The 16,402-nt window shown below is 41.0% G+C and overlaps 1 protein-coding gene across 2 annotated transcripts in view; it reads left to right on the top strand.

Moving 5' to 3' along the window:
• The window catches only part of NCK2 (NCK adaptor protein 2), a 137,380-nt gene that overhangs the window by 59,364 nt on the left and 61,614 nt on the right, over window positions 1–16,402 (top strand). For both annotated transcript variants that reach the window (XM_090281862.1, XM_090281863.1), the window contains one exon: window positions 6,879–7,063. The gene's annotated coding sequence lies outside the window, so the exon portion shown is untranslated. The remainder of the gene's footprint in view (window positions 1–6,878; window positions 7,064–16,402) is intronic.

Here is a 16,402-nt window from a genome sequence, read left to right as displayed (position 1 = left end):
TTTGGCCAGACCATTCAAGGAGACTCTTGTGTTCAGTGTCTGAAACCGGCATTTTCCCACTTGAACTTTATCATCAAGTAGTTCAGTAGAAGTGAAATGTAGCTCATTCTTCCAGTGCTCACCAAGCAGTCCTGGCCCCGTGCTGTTCTGGTACAGCACTGACCTTCCATAGTCATACTGAACTGGACACCCACTGGGGCCACGGCGGTGCCTACTGCCTGCACTGAACAGAGGTGTGGTGTCACGTGTGTCAGGGAGGAGGGGCAAGACTAGCGTTTGTGAGCTCAGAGACCTATAATACGATCACATAGGTGTTGTGTGTGTGTGTCTTTTTATTTTTTAATTTTTTAATTTTTTAACTTATTGTTTTTCTATTTCAGCTGTCCCACTTTTTCCCCCAATGCTCCCCCCTCCCACCCTGCCCACCCCTTCTCCCACTGTCAATCCCCACCCCATTGTCCATGTCCATGAGTTATTTACACTAGTTCCTTTACTAAACCCTTCCCCTACTTACTCTCCTTCACTCTCTCTCCTCCCTCCCCCCGATAACTGTTACTCTGTTCCTTATTTACGTGCCTTTGGTTCAGTTTTGTTCACTTGTTTGTGTTGTTCTTTAGTTTCCTGTATTAGGTGATAGCATATGGCATTTTTCTTTCATTGCCTGGCTTATTTCGCTAAGCATAATTCTCTCTAATTCCATCCATGTTGTCGCAAATGGCAGGAGTTCCTTCTTTCTCTCTGCTACATAGTATTCCATTGTGTAAATGTACCACAGTTTTTTGATCCACTCATCTACAGACGGGCACTTAGGTTGTTTCCAGAACTTGGCTATTGTAAATAGCACTGCTATGAACATAGGGGTGCATAAGTTCTTTTGAATTGGGGTTTCAGGATTCTTCGGGTGTAATCCTAGCCGTGGAATTGCTGGTTCAAAAGGCAGTTCCATTTTTATTTTTTTGAGGAAATTCCATACTGTTTTCCATAGTGGCTGCACCAGTCTGCATTCCCATCAACAGTGCAGTAGGGTTCCCGTTTCTCCACATCCTCGCCAGCACTTGTAGTTTGTTGATTTGTTGATGATGGCTATTCTGACTGGTGTAAAATGGTATCTCATTGTGGTTTTTATTTGCATCTCTGATGGCTAGCGATGTTGAGCATTCTTTCATATGCCTACAGAACCTCTGTATATCTTCCTCAGAGAGTGTTTGTTCAGGTCCTGTGCCCATTTTTTATTTGGGCTGTCTGTCTTCTTGGTGTTGAGATGTGTAAGTTCTTTATATATTTTGGCGATCAATCCCTTGTCTGAGGTGTCATTGGCAAATACGTTTTCCCATATGGTTGGTTCCCTTTTCATCTTGCTAATGTTTTCTTTTGCTGAGTAGAAACTCTTTAGTTTGATATACTCCCATTTGTTTATTCTTTCCTTTATTTCCCTTGCCTTAGGGAGATGTGTCGGTGAAAATATTGCCACATGGGATATCTGAAATTTTCCTGCCTATGTTTTCCTCTAGGACTTTTATGGTGTCATGGCTTACATTTAAGTCTTTGATTCATCTTGAGTTTATTCTGGTGTGTTGTGTAAATTGGCGGTCTAGTTTCATTTTTTTACACGTCCCTGTCCAGTTCTCCCAGCACCATGTGTTGAAGAGGCTCTTCTCATTCCATTTTATGTTCCTTCTTTCTTTGTCAAATATAGTTGACCATATTAGACCTGGGTTTATTTCTGAGCTCTCTATTCTGTTCCATTGATCTGCATGTCTGTACTTATGCCAGTACCAGGCTGTCTTGATTATAGTGGCTTTGTAGTATAGTTTGATGTCAGGTATTATGATTCTTCCTACTGTGTTCTTCTGTCTCAAGATTGCTGTGACTATTCAGGGTCTTTTTTTGGTTCCATATAAATTTTTGAAGTATTTGTTCTAGCTCTGTGAAATATGTTACTGGTATTTTAATAGGGATTGTGCTGAATCTATAAATTGTTTTGGGTAATACGAACATTTTAATGATGTTGAGTCTTCCCATCCATGAACATGGTATATGCTTCCATTTTTCCGAGTACAGGTCTTTTATTTCTTTGGTTAAGTTTATTCCTAGTTACTTTACTTTTCTAGTTGCTATAGTAAGTGGGATTTTTTTTTTCTAGTTTCTATCTCTGATATTTTATTGTTTGTGTACAGAAATGCCTTCGATTTATTTATATTGACTTTGTACCCTGTTATTTTGCCAAATTCACTTATTATGTCGAGTAGTTTTTTTGTCAAGTCTATAGGGTTTTCTATGCACACTATCATGTAATCTGCAAATAATGACAGTTTTACTTCCTCTTTTCCAATTTGGATGCCTTTTATTTCTTTTTCTTGTTTGATTGCTGTGGCTAGAACCTCCAACACTATGAATAGGAGTGGAGAGAGTGGACATCCTTGTCTTGTTCTTGATCTCGGGGAATGCTTTCAGGTTTTGTCCATTGAGTATGATGTTGGCTTCAGGTTTCTCGTATATGGCCTTTATTATATTGAGGCTTGCTCCCTCTATTCCCAGTTTACTGAGTGTTTTCATCATAAATGGGTGTTGTGTCAAATGCTTTTTCAGCATCTCTTGATATGATCATGTGAATTTGTCTTTCATTTTGTTATGTGGTGTATTACGTTTATTGATTTGCGAATATTAAACCATTCTTTTATCTTTGTGATGAATCCCACTTGATCGTGGTGTATGATCTTTTTAGTGTGTTGCTGGATCCGGTTTGCCAATATTTTGTTGGGAATTTTAGCATCTGTGTTCATCAGTGATATTGACCTGTAGTTTTCTTTCTTTGTTGTGTCTTGACTGGGTTTTGGGATTAGAGTAATAGTGGCTTCATTGAACAAGTTTGGGAGTCTTCCCTCTTCTTGATTTTTTGGAATAGTTTGAGAAGGGTAGGTGTTGGTTCGTCCCTAAATGTTTTGTAAAATTCTCCTGCAAAGCCATCTGGTTCAGGGCTTTTGTGTGCCGGGAGTTTTTTTTATTACTGCTTCAGTTTCAGTCTTTGTTACAGTCTGTTCAGGCTTTTTGCTTCTTCTTGATTCAGTTCTGGAAGATTATATGTTTCTAGAAATTTGTCCATTTCATCTAGGTTGTCAAGTTTCTTGCCATATAGTTTTTCGTAGTAATTTCTTACAATTCTTTGTATTTCTGTGATATCGGTTGTGATTTCTCCTCTTTTGTTTCTGATTTTATTTATTTGGGTCCTCTTTCTTTTTTTCTTGATGAGCCTGGTTAAAGGCTTGTCGATTTTATCTTTTCAAAGAACCAGCTCCTACTTTTGTTGATCCTCTGAATTGTTCGCTTAGTCTCTATGTCATTTAATGATGCTCTGATCTTAATGATTTCCTTCCTTCTACTCGCTCTGTGTGTGTTTTTTAAAATAAAAGGAGAAAGAGGATTACTTTAGATTTATTTACAGATTAGGGGTCTGGTTGGCCCTCTTGCTGTATTTTGCATGTATAAGGTTCAGGCATGATGTACACTTGATGATACCTGCAAGTCCTTAGGTCATGTGCAGGAGTAACCGAGGCGGATGATATTATTCAGTAATATTTTTTTGCTGCGTTAACATCTAAGAGAAGCAGTACCTTTGGAAATGAAGGCAGTGTGTGTATTCATGGGCTCGTTTCCTTGTCACAGCACAACACAGGCACTACCTGATTTGCAAGGCTGAAGCCAGATTCCCAGCATAGCAAGTTCCAGTCAGAGGACACTGGCAGCCGATCTTTGCCTGAGCCTGAAGACTAAAGTCACCTTTAGTGGTGATCTTTGGGAGGAAGAGTACAGGTGTCCGTTGAAATCAGACAAGCGTGGGTTCAGATTCTGGCTGTGAGACATCTGGTGGTTTGATTCCCGAGCTGAGCAATAAGTTTTATTTTCCGGGGTTGTCTATGATGGTGGGTAAGGCTTCAGTGAGGGTGGAACACCAGTGCAGTCTCCTGCCACTGGGCCAGGACAGGCTCTTTTCCTCCCTGCCACTTGCTCTGCCTCTGTGAGTCAGTGAAAAGGACAGGTGGGATCACCTGAGCACTCTGAAAGTGAGCCTTTTGGCAAATGTGCCAACTCTAAAGTAGGTAGAGCAAATTGCCCAGCACTCTAATGCTCAAGAGGCCCACAGCTTTGTGCCATCAGCAGAATGAGGCACCTACCCTTTTATTAGCCCTTAATGGCCTCTCTGGAGTAAAGTATATTAGTGGTGGATATCAACCCTGGCCCCTGTGGCAGACAAAGGCTGAAAGGAAACGGCCAGCACCATCCAGACGCTGTGTGTGGTTCTGCGGCAGACACTGAGAAGTTGGACTAGGACAGCTCTCCTTTGGATGCCAGGCCTTGGGCCCAGGCTGACCGAGGCACCGCGGCCCGTGGGCCTTGAGCTGGAGCTGCCCTCATGGTTGAAGTTGGTGCTGCAGCTCCACATTCCCAAAGGATGAGGGAAAGCCCCTGGCTGTGGCTCGGGTGTTTTAAAACACAGTTAAGAAAAAGAAAATCTCAGTGTTACAGAGAATTTAGATAATTCCTTGAATTTTGCAGTGGTAAAATTTTCTATTATTAAGGGTCCAAATTAATGTGGAAAAAGATATATTTGGTATTTGTTCATTCCTTTCCACCACACCCTCCTCTTTAGTTTCTAAAGGGAGATGCACATGGCACCAGTGGAGAAATATTTTTAAAGGAAAACATACACCCATGACATATATTCCCATTTGCCTGCAGTGGGCTATGTAAAACATTTTTGAATTTTTGGATGAAGGCCTTCTACAGTTCGTGGGACCTTGTACCTGATCATGTTTGTCTCGTGATTTTAGGTGGTTTTTTGCACAAAAGTCTGTGCTTTTCCAATGAGTTTAGATCACACCTTGTACTTTAGACCTGAATTGAAGTGCTTGTCCTTAACAAGAAGTTTTGAATAAGCTAATAACCCCACGTTATACATACACAGTAGGCAGACTTCACTTAAACTCAAAAAGGGAAAGGTTTTGATTACTGTTTTTCTTCTCTTTAAGCTAAGCTTAGTGTGTGGACAGTTTGCCAGTGAAAGAAATGCTTTCCTCGAGGAAAACGCTGCAACCTTCATTTTTCACACTTGAATCCCCGGTGGCCATCAGCATCTTTAAATGAACTTAAAAAGATGTCACTTTGATTGGCGTTCCTCCGTTACTTGAGATCCTGCTCTTTACATCCCTTTTTCCCACCTTACCTACCATGCCCAGTGTCAAAGGAATGGGCCAGAGATCCAGGCCGTTGTTCTTTCACTTTGGGCTGGTAGGTAAGTTGCTCCCAATAGATTTCCTGTTAGTATGGTAGATTTATTAAAGGCCTGCATTCCAAACTCTACAGCCTATTAAAGAAAATCTGTAACCTCCCTGAGAAATTAACTCATGTAAAAGTGGGTATTATTATCTATCCTGGCAGGTTATTGGGTGGATTAAATACAGCACTGTGGGAGCACAGTGCATGCAGAGGGATGCCCATCTCGAGACAACCCAGACAGCACACCAGAAACCTCTAGCATTGGACTAAGAAGATCTCATGTCAGGCAAATTTGCTCTTCAATTAAATATTTAAAAATACAACTTATGTCTAAAAGAACCACTGAATATACTAATACAGAGCTTGTATTTGTGGGCATGGCTGTGTTTATTGGGTGGATTTCTTCAGTTGGTGGCATATGTAAGGCCAGAAATGAGAAATAAGACTGCTTGGTCATGATGTCAGATCATATACCAGAACTTCCAGTTCAAAAGAACCTGTCATTTTATTGTAAACCCTTAGTAGAGAGAAGGGCATAATCATCCTGGTATACCGTTAATATCTTGCCCAAATCTGGCCTTCCCATGTGTTTGATTATCACCTTTTCCTTGCATTAAATCATTTTTTTAAAGTAACGCACCCTTTAAAATAGTGCTAGAGATTACGTAAAAAGGATGAAGTTTTTAATCAAAATTTATGAACTTGCCTTATAACATTTTTATGATAGCCCTACTTGAATTATCTTATTCTAGCTGACTGAAATAGAATTCGATTTTTCTATGGGGTATTTTAACATTTTGGGTCATAATCAATAAAGGATGATTTAATAGATCTCGAAGAGTGAACTGTCAGGACAGATCCCCTCTGGGTTTGAAATGCAATTAAAAATGTCAGTGAGTTCACTTGGAGGTCCACATATCTTCAGGGTCCCCTCAAATGTTAGGCAAGGACTGAAAGTAGTTATCCAATTGTAGGGACCCTAAGGTGAAAGCAAACTCTCCACAGTCAGGAGGGAGAGGACTGCAGTGCACTTAACTTCCTTGTAGTTTTTGGATATTTATCTCAGATTTCCTGCAGGGATGGTTTTAGCACAAGGCTGTGGATCTAGTAGGTGACCTCTCTCAATAAATAGCCAGTGCAAGAGACTCTAAGACTGGAACAAGTTTCTTAAGTAATTTCTGTGCTCTCTGCAACCGGACTCCCTAATTAGGCGCCCAGACCTGCTATCCTTCCCACTTGGCAGGCTCCTTTTTGTTTTTCTCGGGCTTGGAAGGGTGTGGGTGGGGAGTGATGGGGTAGGAATTCTGAAGAGACTTGGGAACTTAGGTAGGAGGTAGGGTCCCTGGTTTATGGCCTGCTGTCTGCACCCTCCACATCCCTTCCATTCTCAGCATGTGTGTTTGCCTCCCAGACCACGGCTTCAGAGCTGATCCGGGATACAAGGCAGAGAGGCAGGAGCATTTCTGTTTGGGTAGAGATCAGCAGATAAAAGCAACTTTTTTCTGGGGTTTATTAAAAATATTTGTGGCAAATAATCAGTCATTTCTCAAGCAATTACTTAAACAAGCAAGTGTCCTAATATATGTTTTTCTGTTTCTTTTCAGATTTTGTATGTTCGTCTTCTACAAATGATTTCCAAGACCATAATTCTCTGTTGAGATTTGAGTTGGATTTGAGAATTTGAAGAATTCCTGCAGCTTTTTAACTTCAGAGGTATAATCAGCTGAAAACTTCACCTTTTGAGGAGTTCTACGTTTTGCAAGTCATCTCTCGTAGCTGAGCGCCAAATGTAAGTTTTCGGTTTTCTGCTTTAAAACAGGTGGTAAGAAGTTACTGCTTTTGCCTGAAATACTCAATTTGCACAGTAGGTTTTACATTAGTAAGACAGCATTAATGTAGCCCTGATTTGATGAGCCCTATAATATTTCCTTTTTCAAGGGACTTGATTCAAAAATTGCATTCACTGTTGCTGTTTTCAGGGCATGATGACGTTGAGTAGCTAGGAAGCACAGTGCGGGCACCTCCAACCTGTGAAGCACCCTCATGCCCAGCTCTGTGGCCCAACAGATCGTTCTTGCGCCTGTACAGATTGGGGCCTACTGCATTGTGGCATTGGGAGCCCCCAGATAAAGGAAGAGATGTCTTCAGGACACTTTTAGTCTAGCGAAGGTTTCATTCCAACTTTGGTGCTGAGAAGAGAAGTCTACATCAAAAGATGCAAACAGATAAAGGGTTCTGAGGGGAGTTTACCTCTTTGTATGAGAGATCTATTTGTGTGTGTTAAAATAAAACCATGTCTATATAGCATGTGGATGCTGAGATCCAGGGGCTCTATAATAACAGATACTAAACAAAATCATATCTCTGTAGAACAGAAGTATTTCTTAGCCCTAACAAATCGTTTGGGACATTTGATTTAGAATGGAAGAAATACTGTATGGTAGTCTGGCTAATCTGGTGTTCTCCCTCTGGCTGGCAGTGAGAAGTACTTCATGGGAAGGCACAACTTCACCTGCAGGTCACTGTCTCACAACTGTAGGGATAACACCCAAAGCATCAGCTTTCCCTCAGAACCTTATTTTGCTTTATCATTCACAATTTGTTTTAAACTATTCTGGACTATAACTTTGGACTAACTATAAAATCTCTTGGGATGATTTCAGTAAATTTATTAGTTTTGTATAAATTAGAATTTTCTTCATCTGGTCTAAAACTACTGCTAAAATTTTTGTAAATGGGTTTTTTTTTCTCCTTGACTTTTTTTTTGGGGGGGGGGGGAGCTGATTTTTTTTTTTTAATATGTTTTATTGATTATGCTGTTACAGTTGTCCCAATTTCCCTTCCCTCTGCTCCCCTTCACCCGGTGGCCCCCCCTCCCTCCAGTTGTTCTCCCGTTTATTCCATGGCCATTAGTTGTGCATATAGTTCTTCTCAACCTCTTCCTGGCTACTCCACTCCCTCCTACTATGCTTCTTAATTCCTGTACCATCTCCCTCCCTCTCCCCATTCCCCCTCCCTGCTGACCTCCCCCCAATATGTTCCCCATACCTATAGTTCTTTTCCCACTCTAGTTGCTTACTTAGTTTGCCTTTGTTTCGATTCCCTAGCTTCTGTTGTTGGTTCTTGTGATGCAGTTTTCATTTTAATGTTCATAGTTTTGATCCTCCTTCTTCTAAACAAGTCGCTTTAACATCTCATATAACAGTGGTTTGGATCTAATGAACTCCTTCAGTTTTATTTTGTCCTGTAAGCACTTTCTCTGCCCTTCTATTCTGAATGACATTTTCGTTGGATAGAGTATTTGGGGCTGTAGGTTTTTTATTTCATTACTTTGAATATTTCTTGCCAGTCCCTTCTTGCCTGCAGAGGCTCCTTTGAGAAATCAGCTGATAGTCTAATTGGGACCCCTTCTTTGTACATGATTCTTTTCTTCTCTCTTGCTGTTTTTAAGATTCTCTCTTTATCTTTAATTTGTGACATTTTGATTATAATGTATCTTGGTGTGGTTCTCCCTGGGTCCAGTTTTTCTGGAACTCTCTGTGCTTCCTCGACCTGTAAGTCTTATTTCCTTCTCCAAGTTGGGGAAGTTCTGCTTCATTATTTTTTCACATAACTTTTCAATTTCTGGTTCTTCTTCTTCACCCTCTGGCAATCCTATAATCCGAATGTTCGCTCTCTTATAGCTGTCCCAGAGGTTTCTGAGCCTCTCCTCATTTTCCTTCCTTTTCGTTTCCTCTCTCTGCACTGGTTGACTGTTTGTTCCTTCTCTACGTTCCGATTTGTTGATTTGATCTCTGATTTTCATTTCCTCACCACTTGTCTCGTATGTGTTTTCGTTCGTTTCAGTATGAGTGGTTTTCTTTCCTTCCCTGTCCTGTTCCAAATCTTTTGTTAATTCTGTAAGCCACCTTATGACTACAGCTCTGAACTGAGCCTCAGAAAGATTTCCTATTTGCTCATCAGTTAGGTCCCTCATCTGCTGCCTGGTGAGCTGTGTCACTGGGATTTCAATCATTGTCTACTTCCTTCCAACAGATTTGTGTTTACCTTTGCTTCTTGGGCAGGCTGTGGGGGCGGAGGCCCGTGCATTGGTCACTAACCGGCGACTGGCAGATATCCCGACCTTTTTCGCCGCGCTGTGGCGCTTTATGTGGGGGGCGGGGGTCCAAGATGGATTCCTGCCGTTATTCTCCGCTGGGAGACCGGGATCCCCGTCCTCTTGCCCTGTGGGCCTCAGCCCCTGATGCGGGGGGGCTGCCTTTCCCCGCGCTGGGGTCCCAAGCTGCCGGGTCTCGACTGCAGCCGGGATTGCTCCCCTGGCATTTCTCGCAGTCCCGCCGCTGTCCCCGCTTCTACCGCAAACAACACTGCCCAGCCTTTTCCGTTCGGGTTCTAGGTTCGCCCCTCCTACCCATCTAGGCGAGCACCGCTGGTTTATAACTTCATTCGTTGGACTTCCATGTAGTTTTATTTTCTCGAATTTCTGGTTATCTTTTGTTTTGAGGTAGTTGTATTCCTCTCTAGTTGTAGAGGGAGACCGAGCGTGTCCGTCTAAGCCTCCACCTTGGCCGGAAGTCCCGGGAGCTGATTCTTAATGTCAATTATGTTCCCCTCTGATGTGTGCTAACAGAATGGCACAGAACAGATATGTTGATTTAAGGATTAAGTTTCTGAATGTCTTCACCTTATTATCCTTGATGATTTGTTTTGGAGAAAATGACAGATCCTATTTATTTAGGGTGCTATTTGCTGCGATTTCCAGATCTAGGCCCTGGTGTGGAATGGAGAGCTTGGACCTCCTAATTATACAGTCTGATTCCAACCCCTGTCCTTCTCCCTCCTCCTGTACTTTAAACTACTCTAATCCTGTCTTTCCAGGACATTGTTGGCTCTCACTAGCTTTATATCCCCCACCCCACCCCCCATTCCAACATTGATAAGAGAACTCTTAGCTATCTCTTCAGACCTTACGTGAGACAAACGCCACTGGGGTGTTTCATGTCCAATCCCAGGAGATTTCCATTACATTTAAAAAAAAAACCTCTTGTTGACCTATGGGGACTCAAGTTTTCCAATAGTCTCAGCAGTGGAACCTTTCAAGACTTCATCATTTATAAATGCAGTCACATGTTTTGTGGCAGTATAAGCTAGAAATTAGTGTAAATTCTCAAATCTGGTCATCAGAATTCATTAGTAATTCATCAGTAACAGTCTCTGACCCTGCTTCTTTAAAAAGTTCTTAATCATCAGTGACATTAACAGACAGTTAGGGTCAGGGTCCTCTTTCAGAAAGCAGTAAGGCAGGAGAAATAACAGACTCACTCAAGGCAGCATGGTCTGCACAAACACCCAGCCAGAGTCTGGTACTATTCTGCAAACAAGAGGTAATGCCTGAGTATGATTAGGTGGAGAGCCGTATATACATAGATTGTCATGATAATAGACTTACAAAAATATTTATGCCTCTATAATTTCAAAGAATTATTATTTTATAAGTTCTGAGATCCACACCCAAACCCAGATTTACTTGTTAAAAATTACTTTTGTGATTTAGAAAAATGTTCAGTGGGAAATCATTCTACATGTCCATTCATATAATAAATATTTATTGTGAACGCCACCTGGATTCTAGGCTATTTTTTTTCAGTGGCTATTTTAGCAGCTACAAAAATAAATGTACGGTTTTAGATATTTGTCATGGCTTCATGGGATGGGGCAGGACCCTGCCAGCTCTGGTCCTGTGCTAACTGCTCTAGTTGATGTTCTTCCAGTGAGTAGTCTCTGGTGCCCGAGACAGGGAGAACTGACCCTCAGAGAGGAGTCTGAAAAAGCCAGAAGATGCTGTGTTTTAAGTGAATGTTAAAGAATGAGGGGATGTGGGCAGAGGCATAATGGGTCCTTCCTTGGCACAGGCAGGCTGGTGGGTTAGCTGGGTAATAGGCCCTAAAGTCTCCAAGTCACTTAAGCAATAATGGGTCAGGGGCCAGGAATATGCTGTTTGGTCAGTGGTCTTTGAAGTACCTGCAGGAAAAGTGATATAACTTGGTCATCTTTATCATTTGCTGTGTCTTGGAAAGAATGAAAGCAATGCTAGCCTGGTCCAGTGATAGGACCATCATCCCAGGTACATTTCCCAGTTATCGGGTATTCCAGGTTTACGCTATCCCAGCTAGACCTACAGTGGGGCCAGGCTGAGGAAAGCAGTGTGAGTGGGTGGGAGGGTGTTCAGGCTGCATCTTGGAGGGGCCTGAGTGGGGTCCCTTAGCTCCTGTTTTCCTGCCCGGCATCCTCATCTCCAGGAGCCTTTCCACTTTGAGGTTAAGGAGCTAGGTCTCCTTACCCTTGCCCACTTTGTGGAATGGCAGCCATGGGAACAGCATGGTGACAAAGCTCTTCCTTTTCCACTGGAATTAACAGATGTATAGTCTACACTTAACTCTTCCCATATATAATTGAAAATGGACTGTGGTTCGCTGTTGTTGGAGGCTGGCTAGCATTTACTGGGGAGAGAGAATGAGAAGAGGATTGTATGCCATGCTGAAGATTTTTAATCCTTTGAAAAACTTTTTGGAGACATTTTTAGCAGAGAAGTCTAAGAGATAAAAGGATGTTGGTATTGTGAGGGTAGAATGATGGTGGCTTAGGTAACAAGACTCGTGCTAAGTAAGGTAAACGAGATCTGGATTTCACAAACTGTCAGTTGCTGATATGACTGTCCAGAGTGGAAATGTTGGCAATGAGGCTGTACATATCATTTTCCTCTTTTAAGCTTTACTGACATATAATTGGCAATAAAATTGTAATATATTTAAAGTGTACATCCTGGTGATTTGGTATGCGTATATGTTGTGAGAAAATTCCCACCATCTGGTTAATACACCTGTCACCTTGCACATTGCCCTTTTGTTTGTGAGAACATTGACATTCTACTCTCTTAGCAAATTTTAATGATATAATCCAGGGTCCACAGCTATATTCATCATGCTGTACTTTGGATACTCTGAACTTATTCATCCATAGCTGAACATCCTTTTATCAACCTCTCCCTGTTTTCCCACACTCCAGCCCTGGGAACTACTTCACTACTCTGCTTCTATGAGTTTGACTGTTTGGCTTTTTTTTAGATTTTCGCGGATAAGTGATATCACATAGTATCTTTCTCCATCTGGCTTGCTTTCATCATACAGTACCCTCAGGGTCCATCCATGTTGTAGGAAATGACAGGATGTCCTTCTTCCACATGGGCTGTTATGTCCCATTATGTGTCGTCGTCGGCAGCCGTCCGTCTCGAGAGACGATGGTGTAGCTTCTTAAGAGTCTATCTGCACCGCCGAGAATGGCTGTGCAGTCCAATTCGGGAGTGACACGGTATCTGTCTCCTCCCGTGTTGAATCGACATCTTGCGATGACGCTGGAGTGTCCTCTCCAGTGAAGCTGAAGCTACAGAGCCTGGGCAGGGTGATATGGAGGGTCTGCTGTTGCCCAAGCAGCAGACCCCCCCTCTCTTCGCAGCTGAAGGGTCCAAGGGAAAGACGGAGTCAATACAGCTTGGCTTCAGGTGCGCCGCAGGAGTTGCCGGTGTTGACTACAACGTCAAACCGCCTTAGGGACTCCGGCTCCGGATTTTCTGTCGGGGTTTACTCCCTTAGCCTTTCCCCTGAAGAGGTATGCCGCAAGGCAGCGGAGGTTTTTTGGAGTCAGAGTTTTCCTTCTCTGATGTGCCCTGACTGGAAGATCGAACCAGCGACACTTAGCTCGCAGGCCGACGCTCAATCCACTGAGCCAAACCAGCCAGGAACCCCATTATGTGTATCTGTGCATATATCACATCTTTACATACACACACACATCACATCTCCATTCATTCATCTGTTGATGGACCATGAGGTTATTTCCTTATCTTGGTTATTATGAATAATGCTGCAATGAACATGGAAGTGCAGATACATATTCAAGATACTGTTTTCATTTCCTTTCTGTATATGACCAGACATGGCATTGCTGGATCATATGGTGGTCCTATTTATAATTTTTCAAGGAACCTCCATACTGTTTTCCATAATGCTGTACCAGTTTACATTCCCACTAATAGTGCCCACCAATAGAATAGTCCCTTTTCTCCACATCCTCACCAACACTAACTTGTCTTTTTAAAAAAAATAATTTACAGTTCCAATTATTTCCTCCTTTGCCCGCCCTCTACCCAGCCCGCCCCACATGTCCATAGTCAGTCCCCACACCATTGTCTATGTCCATGGGTCTTTCATATATGTTCCTTGACTAATCCCTTCACCTTCTTTCAAACAGTCCCCACCTCCCCTTTTACCCATCAGTCTATTCTGTGATTCTATGCCTCTGGTTCTGTTTTACTCATTTGTTTATTTTGTTCATTAGATTCTTCTTAAAAGTGAGATCATATGATATTTGTCTTTCACTGACTGGCTTATTTCACATACTATGAAAGTCTCCAGTTCCATCCATGCTACTGCAAAAGATAGGAGTTCCTTCTTTCTTTCTGCTGCATAGTATCCCATTGTGTAAATGTACCACAGTTTTTTTGATCCACTCATCTACTGATGGACACCTAGGTTGTTTCCAAGTCTTGGCTATTGTAAATAGTGCTGCTATGAACATAGGGGTGCATAAGTTCTTTTGAATTGAAGTTTCAGGATTCTTAGGGAAACAGCAATGGAATTGGTGGGTCAAAAGGCAGTTCCATTTTTAGTTTTTTGAGGAAATTCCATACTGGCTGTGCCAGTCTGCATTCCCACCAACAGTGCACTGTGGTTCCCTTTTCTCCGCATCCTCACCAGCACTTGTTGTTTGTTGATTTATTAATGATGGCCATTTTGGCAGGAGTGAAGTGGTGTCTCATTGTGGTTTTAATTTGCATCTCTCTGATGGCTCGTGATGTTGAATACTTTTTCATATGTCTACGGGCCTTCTGTATGTCCTTGGAGAAGTGTCTATTCAGGTCCTTTGCTCATTTTTTAATTGGATTGTTTGTCTTCCTTTGTATTGAGTCATATGAGTTCTTTATATATTTTAGAGCTTAAACCCTTGTCTGATGTATCATTGGCAAATATGTTCTCCTATCCAGTCAATTCCCTTTGCATTTTGATGGTGGTTTCTTTAAATGTGCAGAAGCTTTTGAATTTGATGTAGTCCCATTTGTTTATTCTTTCCTTTAATTCCCTTGCCCTAGGAGATATATCGGTAAAAAATATTGCTACATTATATCTCTGAAATTTTACTGCCTATGTTTTCCACTAGGATTTTTATGGTATCGCAAGACATATATAAGTGAGTTGGGGATCTGGTTTCATTTTTTTGCACGTACCAGTCCAATTCTCCCAACACCATTTATTAAAGAGACTATTTTTACTCCATTGTATGCTCATGCCCCATTTGTCAAATATTAATTGACCATAGAGACATAGGTTATTTCTGGGCTCTCTATTCTGTTCCATTGATCTATGTGTCTGTTTTTATGCCAGTACCAGATTGTTTTGATTACAGTGGCCTTGTAGTATAGTTAATATCAGGTGTTGTGATCCTTCCAATATGTTCCTCTTTCTCAAGATTGTTGAGGTTATTTGGGGTCCTTTTTTAGTTCCATGTAAATTTTTGGAATATTTGTTCTAGATCTGTGAAATATGCCTTTGGTATTTTAATAGGAAGTATGTTGAATCTATAGATTGCTTTGGATAGTATGGACATTTTAATGATGTTAATTTTCCCAGTCCATGAACTCAGTATATGCTACCATTTATCTGTATCCTTCTCAGTTTCTTTATTTAGTGTTCTGTAGTTTTCCAAGTACAGGTCTTTTACTTCCTTGGTTAAATTTATGCCTAGGTACTTTTTGTTGTTGTTGTTGTTGCTAAGGTAAATGGGAATTTTTCCTTAGTTTCTCTTTCTGATAGTTCATTTTTGGTGTACAAAATTGCCATCAATTTCTGAATATTGATTTTGTATCCTTCTACTTTGCTGAATTCGCTTATCAGGCCAAGTAGTTTTTTGGTGGCATCTGTAGAGTTTTCTATGTATACTATCATGTGATCTGTGAATAGTGAGAGTTTTACTTCCTCTTTTCCAATTTGGATGCCTTTTATTTCTTCTCCTTGTCTACTATAGCTAGAACTTCCAGTACTATGCTGAATAAGAGTAGTGAAAGTATCTTGTTCCTGGTCTTAAGGAAAACACTTTTAGTTTTTTCATGTTGAATATGATGTTGGCAGTAGGTTTTTCGTATATGGCCTTTACTGTGTTGAGGAATACTCCCTCTATTCCTGATTGATGAATGTTTTTATCACAAATGTGTGCTGGTTTTATCAAATGCTTTTTCAGCATCTATTGATATGATCATGTGATTTTTGATGATAGCCATTTTAACAGGTGTGAGGTGATACCTCTTTGTGGTTTTGATTTGTATTTCCCTGATGATTAGTGACATTAAGCACCTTTTCATGTACCTTTTGGCCATTTGTATATCTTCTTTGGGAAAATGTCTATTCACATCTTCTGGATTATTTGTATTTTTGCTGAGTTGTATGAGTTTTTATATATTTTGGATATTAACCCCATATCAGATACATGGGTTGGTCCAAAAGTTTGTTTAGTTTTTTCCATAGGATGGCTCTAGTAGTGCTTAGTTGTCTTTAATTTTGTTGTAAACAATTTTGTTAGATTGTATTGTGACAGCTGTCATATCAACATACATTTTTTAAAAACATTAAAATTGGTGAATTTTTTGCAGCCATTTTATATTGAAGTTGAAAGAAAATATGCAGCGCTTTTGGCATATTATGCTTTATTATTTCCAAGAAAGGTAAAAACAACTGAAATGTAAAAAAAAATGTAAAAATGTAAAAATGTAAAAAAAAAAGATTTATGTAGTGTATGGAGAAGGTGCTGTAACTGATGAAATGTGTCAAGGTGGTTTCTTGGTACTATTGACATTTTGGCCAAATAATTATTTGCTGTGGGGCTGTCTTATGCGTTGGAAGATGTTTAGCAGCACCCCTGGTCTCTACCCACTAGAAGCCAATATGGGAGATAGCCGACATACTCAAAAGTATCCAAATCAATAAGGTTAATGGTGAAAATAAAAAATGTGTCATTTATT

This window comes from Furipterus horrens, unplaced genomic scaffold (genome assembly GCF_987537825.1).
Source record: "Furipterus horrens unplaced genomic scaffold, mFurHor1.1.pri manual_scaffold_6, whole genome shotgun sequence".
NCBI lineage: Eukaryota > Metazoa > Chordata > Mammalia > Chiroptera > Furipteridae > Furipterus > Furipterus horrens.
Note: the sequence above shows the minus strand (reverse complement) of the source record. Positions and strands in the feature narration are given on the sequence as shown.